We start from the raw sequence: 7,710 nt of genomic DNA on the forward strand, positions 1-7,710 counted from the left end.
GACACTACTCCAGATGACGCCTCACCAATGCCGAATAGAGGGGAATGATTACGTCCCTCGATCTGCTGGCAATACTCCTACTTATACAGCCCAAAATGCCGTTAGCCTTCTTGGCAACAAGGGCACACTGTTGACTCATATCCAGCTTCTCGTCCACTGTAACCCCTAGGTCCTTTTCTGCAGAACTGCTGCCTAGCCACTTGGTCCCTAGTCTGTAGGGGTGCATGGGATTCTTCCATTCTAAGTGCAGGACTCTGCACTTGTCCTTGTTGAACCTCATCAGATTTCTTTTCATAGAATCTGAGACTTTAAGGTCAGAAGGGACCATTATGATCTAGTCTGACCTCCTGCACAACGCAGGCCACATAATCTCACCCACCCACTCCTGTATCAAACCCCTAACCTATGTCTGAGCTATTGAAGTCCTCAAATCGTGGTTTAAAGACTTCAATCCTCCAGTAAGTGACCCTTGCCCCACGCTGCAGAGGAAGGTGAAAAACCCCCAGGGCCTCTCGCAATTTGCCCTGGAGGAAAATTCCTTCCCGACCCTAAATATGGTGATCAGCTAAACCCTGGGCATGTGGGCAAGACTCACCAGCCAGACACCCAGGAAAGAATTCTCTGTAGTAACTCAGATCCCACCCCATCTAACATCCTATCTCAGACCACTGGGCATATTTACCGCTAATAGTCACAGATCAATTAATTGCCAAAATTAGGCTATCCCATTGTACCATCCCCTCCATAAACTTATCAAGCTTAGTCTTGAAGCCAGATGTGTCTTTTGCCCCCACTGCTCCCCTTGGAAGGCTGTTCCAGAACTTCACTCCTCTGATGGTTAGAAACCTTCGTCTAATTTCAAGTCTAAACTTCCTGATGGCCAGTTTATATCCATTTATTCTTGTGTCCACATTGGTACTGATCTTAAATAATTCCTCTCCCTCCCTGGTATTTATCCCTTTGTTATATTTATAAAGAGCAATCATCTCTCCTCAGCCTTCTTTTGGTTAGGCTAAACAAGCCAAGCTCTTTGAGTCTCCTTTCATAAGACAGGTTTTCCATTCCTTGGATCATCCTAATAGCCCTTCTCTGTACCTGTTCCAGTTTGAATTCATCCTTCTTAAACATGGGAGACCAGAACTGCAAACAGTATTCCAGATGAGGTCTCACCAGTGCCTTGTATAATGATACTAACACCTCCTTATCTCTATTGGAAATACCTCGCCTGATGCATCCCAAGACCGCATTAGCTTTTTTCATGGCCATATCACATTGGCGGCTCGTAGTCATCCTGTGATCAACCAATACTCCGAGGTCCTCCTCCTCCGTTACTTCCAACTGATGCATCCCTAGCTTATAACAAAAAATATTATTAATCCCTAAATGCATAGCTTTGCATTTTTCACTATTAAATTTCATCCTATTACTCCAGTTTACAAGGTCATCCAGATCTTCCTGTATATCTTCCAGGTCCTTCTCTGTATTGGCAATACCTCCCAGCTTTGTGTCATCCGCAAACTTTATTAGCACATTCCCACTTTTTGTGCCAAGGTCAGTAATAAAAAGATTAAATAAGATTGGTCCCAAAACCGATCCCTGAGGAACTCCACTAGTAACCTCCCTCCAGCCTGACAGTTTGCCTTTCTGTATGACCCGTTGTAGTCTCCTCTTTAACCAGTTCCTTATCCACCTTTCAATTTTCATATTGATCCCCATCTTTTCCAATTTAGCTAATAATTCCCCATGTGAAACCGTATCAAATGCCTTACTGAAATCGAGGTAAATTAGATCCACTGCATTTCCTTTGTCTAAACGATCTGTTACCTTCTCAAAGGAGGAGATCAGGTTGGTTTGGCATGATTAGGGTGACCAGATAGCAAGTGTGAAAAATCGGGACGGGGGTGGGGGGTAATAGGAGCCTATATAAGAAAAAGCCCCAAATATCGGGGCTGTCCCTATAAAATCAGGACATCTGGTCACCCTAGGCATGATCTACCTTTTGTAAAACCATGTTGTATTTTGTCCCAATTACCATTGACCTCAATGTCCTTAACTACTTTCTCCTTCAAAATTTTTTCTAAGACCTTGCTTACTACAGATGTCAAACTAACAGGCCTGTAGTTACCCGGATCACTTTTTTCCCTTCCTTTCTTAAAAATAGGAACTATGTTAGCAATTCTCCAGTCATACGGTACAACCTCTTTGTTTACAGATTCATTAAAAATTCTTGCTAATGGGCTTGCAATTTCATGTGCCAGTTCCTTTAATATTCTTGGATGAAGATTATCTGGGCCCCCCGATTTAGTCCCATTAAGCTGTTAGAGTTTGGCTTCTACCTCAGATGTGGTAATATCTACCTGCATATCCTCATTCCCATTTGTCATCCTGCCATTATCTCTAAGCTCCTCATTAAAGATTGAGGCAAAGTATTTGTTTAGATACTGGGCCTTAACCTCCACTCCATCCTCAGTGTTTAGCGGTCCCACTTCTTTCTTTGTTTTCTTCTTATTTATATGGCTACAGAACCTTTTACTATTGGTTTTAATTCCCTTTGCAAGGTCTAACTCTACATGGCTTTTGGCCTGTCTCACTTTATCCCTACATGTTCAGACCTCAATAAGGTAGCTTTCCTTGCTGATCCCTCCCATCTTCCACTCCTTGTAGGCTTTCTGCTTTTTCTTAATCACCTCTCTGAGATGCTTGCTCATCCAGCTTGGTCTACAACTCCTGCCTATGATTTCCCCCCCTTTCTTGGGATGCAGGTTTCTGATTGTTTCTGCAAGCGGCTCAGGAGAATGCTGCTGGAATGCAAGGTGATGAAATACACCTACATACAGTAGATGATATTTCGGCAATGAGTATTTGCCTACAAAAAGAGCAGACAAACAATACAGTAACAGAAACAGACACCACATAGAAGTTTCCCCTACAAAAGGGGATTCACTGTGCAGTTTGAAAAGGAATATTAAATCCAACTTAACAATATGCACAACTTTTTTTTGTTAAGCAACAGGTGACAAGGCAATGTTTGGCATTACAATGGACTTTACTGACAACAGCATCCATGCTCAGAAACACAAATTTAGGTCAAGCACTTATTGATCTCATTATGTTCATGTTAGAAAGAGCTTCCAGACAAGGTTGAAATTTGAAGGCTCTAAATTCCCCAGATAACCAAAGTGGAATAGTGCTTGAGATCTCTAATAAAAGCTCTAGGATGCAGTTACATATTTAGTCTACTTGGATTGTTTCATAAGGTCAAGCAAAAGTTTTCCAAGAATGTGTGTGTTTCAATGGATGGGTGCCCAACCAGTGACACCTGCAGCTCCCCACTGACCTCAAGTCAATAGTATCACACAAACGTAGTTTATCTAGCCACACAAATAAAAAAAGGTTGGAGAAGACATTTCATCCTGTGGAGTTTTATAGAAATAATAGGGGAAAAACCAGGAAATAAGGATGTGCCACAAAAACCCACAAAGAGGTTTTAAAAATGCCATAAAGTAGATAACCCCTCTGTAACAGGGCAGGCAACTCTCCCCCCCCCCACCCCCCGCCCGAGGTCACACACAATTTTGGAGACCTTTTGATTGTCCACGCTTCTGTGAATTTTCATTTATGGTACCACCACTAAGCCACCATCAAAATCTCCATGCAGCACTTCTACCTACAGTGTTCTTCAATGCTCAGTCCTTTCACCAGGAAGAGGTTGTACTATCATCGGCCAAAGACCTAGCTTCCACAGAGCTCTGCTAGTCCCTCACTCCTCCTTTTGTGCATCCTTCTGGTGCTTTAACTATTCACTGCTCTACAGCCAAAATGCTTCTGAAATAAATGTAGTCAAACTTTACTAATTCTGGGTCACTGAGAACGAAAATGATGCTTAAAATTGTTGATTGGCTCTAGTTTTCAAGATATGCTATTGGGTCAGTATATACGACCCTTAACTTGGGAATGGCGGAGGATAAGTGAGTTATAAAGGGAAGGGATCTCAATTTAAACCAGAAATGACTAAAATACATCTTTGACTGGATCTATGAATAAATCTATGACTGGGTTTGGACAGTACTTGCTTTTTAGGCAAAACAATGAATGATGCAATCTGAAGCTGGTATTGCGTCATACATGATATGAATTGCATCATGTTATTCCAAGAAGTCATGGAGGATGCAATCATAACGAAGCTTACATCACTCTGCTGAACAAATTGCCCTATATCAGCTCTAGAAATCATACAGTGTCGTGCTCTCTTATTTGTCAGTGTTTGATTTTGCAAAGGGACACATTTCTGTTTAGCCAAAGTGAGCAGAGATGCCTCGTACTTGTGTGAACAGTGCAGATAACTTCTGCTATGTTTGTGGTGAAGTGGCTTTTGCAGCACAAAAGCGCAGTATAACCACTATGGTTAAGAAAGCCTATCACCTTTATTTTGGCTGCAAAATTGGAGATCAGGACAAGAGGTGGGCCCCACACATATGCTGCAACACTTGTGCAACAAATCTTCGCCAGTGCTTGAACAGGAAAAGGAAATCTATGCCTTTTGCAGTCCCAATGATTTGGAGAGAGCCAACAGATCATACCAGCAATTGTTACTTCTGCATGGTGCCTCCAGTTGGGAAAGGTGTGTCAAAGAAGAAAAAGTGGACTGTGCATTATCCAAACATTCCATCAGCTATACGCCCAGTACCCCACGGAGAAGGACTGCCGGTTCCTGATGCACCAGAATCATTCCCACTTGAGTCAGACGAGGAAGAGGAAGAGGATGAAACTTCTGGTCCTGAACCATCAATGTCACAGGACCCACATTTTCTCCCATCCTCCTTCCTCTGAACCACACCTCATAACACAAGGTGAACTGAATGACCTTGTCAGGGATTTGGAACTACCCAAGAATAAGGCAGAGCTGTTGGGCTCCAGACTACAACAGTGGAATCTCCTGGCAGGTGATGTTAGGGTTTCCATGTTCCGTGACCGTCAAAAGGATCTTGTCCCATTCTTCTTCATGGAAGGCGATCTTGTAGCCTGCAACAGCATCGATGGTGTGATGGCAGCCCTCAACATCGTTCACGATCCAGATGAGTGGAGACTGCTCATTGATTCATCGAAGACGAGTCTTAAAGCTGTTTTACTGCAGAATAGCAATGTTTTGCCATCAATTCCAGTTGGTCATGCAGTCCATATGAAGGAAACCTATGACAACATGAAACAACTTTTGAGGTGCATAAACTATGACCAACATCAGTGGCAGCTTTGTGGCGATTTGAAGGTTGTTGCTCTCTTGCTTGGTCTGCAGACTGGATACACAAAGTACTGCTGTTTTTTCTGCGAATGGGATAGTCGTGCAAGAGATTCCCACTACATCAAGAAAGATTGGCCACTCCGACAGTCATTGGAGCCTGGGAGGAAAAGTGTTCAGCATCCACCACTTGTTGAATCAAGGAAGATTTTGTTACCACCCTTACACATCAAGCTGGGTCTGATAAAGAACTTTGTCAAGGCCATTGACAAAACACAAGCAGCTTTCAAGTACCTCCGTGGAAGATTTCCAAGGTTAAGTGAAGCTAAGATAAAGGAAGGTGTCTTTGTTGGTCCTCAGATTCGTGAACTTCTTTGAGATGATGCATTTGACCATGCACTGTGTGGCAAGGAAAAGACAGCATGGAAAGCCTTCCAGTTAGTGGCAATAAATTTTCTCGGAAACAACAAGGCAGACAACTACAGGTTGTTGGTGGAAAACCTCCTCAAGGCATACAAAAGCCTTGGTTGCAACATGTCACTAAAGATACATTTTTTGCACTCTCATCTAGATTTTTTTCCATCGAACTGCGGAGCAGTGAGCGACGAGCATGGCGAGCGATTTCACCAGGACATTGCAACAATGGAGAAACGCTATCAGGGCAAATGGAGCCCATCAATGCTTGCAGACTATTGCTGGACAGTGACAAGAGATGCTCCATTTAATGAATACAAGAGACAAGCCAAGAAGCGCCGAGTAGACACTGAATAGGACTAAACTATGTACATAATCGTTTTTTGCCTTTTGTTTCATAATAAATTTTATTTATATAACCCTTTTGCTGATTTTTAAAGTGTTACATAAACAGGACAGGTGAAATATTATCATGTAAAGCAACCATAAACACATGAAAAGACCTAGGTTTACAATTTATGATTAAAACTCTACTATCTACACAATATACATAGACATAAAATGTAAAAACTTAAATATCTTAGAATCAGTAGCCAATCAGTTGTTTTAATTGTCATATTTGAATTCAGCACATCAAAATACATAATAAATAGCACATTTTATCTCTGAAGCAGACTACTTCTCAAAAATTGTAGACCAGTTCTACCTTCTCAGTTAATGGGATAGTTAGCCCCTTAGCTCAGCAGTCTGATTAGGTAATTAAGTCTTCCACCCCTCATTCAGGGCTTCTCTGGGGAAACTAGTTAGTTTGAAGTGACCAGAGTGCTGGGTCAGATGCTGGCTCTCAGCACTCTATCACACCCTCCCAGGGCATACAGCATCTATATGATCAACACTAAGGCCCAGATCCTCAAAAGTATTTAGGCACCTAATTCCCAGGCACCTAAATACCTTTGATGATTTGGGCCTAAGTCACAACTCTCAGAAAACAAAGCTCAAAAGGAACCAGATAATCTTTGCTAAAATTGGGTTATGCAAAGATTTCCCATGCACCGCAAGTACTGTTACCTCCCCCAGTCCATTACCCAGGCTTCTCAAGTTGAATGCATCCTACTAACAGAGTACTGACTATAAGCACCTGAAAGAAACCTATTGACACTTAGCTCTCATGTGTGTGGTTGTAGAGTGATTAATTTTGATAGCACAGGGGTTCCCTTCCCATGATTCAGTACATTGGCCACATGCAGCTTCATTTTAAAGAAGGTATCTCTATTTTGGAAATCTTGGGTATTTATATATATATATATAAACAGGGAGATAGGAAGCGGTTTCTAAAGCACCTTCAAAATACCTTAACCAAGCAGGCATTGCTGAATGTTTGAGAGGAATAGATCTGCCCTCTGTCACACCCATAGCTCCCATTGAGGCCAATGGTAAAATATGCACAAATCCCATCAGCAGAATTTGTCCCTGTGTTTTTCGGATGATGGGTAGGGTCTTTGCATTTTAATTTTATCCAAGATCATTTCCCTCATCTTCTTGATCGTTAGACATTTCACTTCCAACATTAAACCTAACTAAACTGCAAATGCTCACATTATGGTGTACAGTATGGCGGAGGTTTTTAATTTTTAAATATCTTGTCTGCAATGCACTGACTCAGAGGAAGTGTGAATGACAGAAGGAAACTTCTTAGATTAAAAACAGTTTGTCAGAGGGAGTGGGGAAAATCAATTTGCACACAGGAACAGATCCAATGTTATTTTATTAGCAGAGATCCAGCAGCCTGCTTCCCACTCTACCTCAACTCATGTACTAATCACTGATCCTTGATGATGGAGTCTTTAAGTTATGGCCAGATGGCAGCTTTAAAGAGAGACACCATTACATAAGAAATTTCACCTACATTAGACCTAAGTTCAATTCAACACAGCTCACTTATGAACAAGATTCATGGTCTCATTCTATTTCTAGGATAGAAATTTCTAACATGCATCATAAAAACACTATAGCATTTGGTACAATTCAGTGCCCGTGGGAGCAGCTGATCAGAACTGAAA

The sequence above is a fragment of the Emys orbicularis genome, chromosome 2 (genome assembly GCF_028017835.1).
Source record: "Emys orbicularis isolate rEmyOrb1 chromosome 2, rEmyOrb1.hap1, whole genome shotgun sequence".
NCBI classification, from domain to species: Eukaryota; Metazoa; Chordata; order Testudines; family Emydidae; genus Emys; species Emys orbicularis.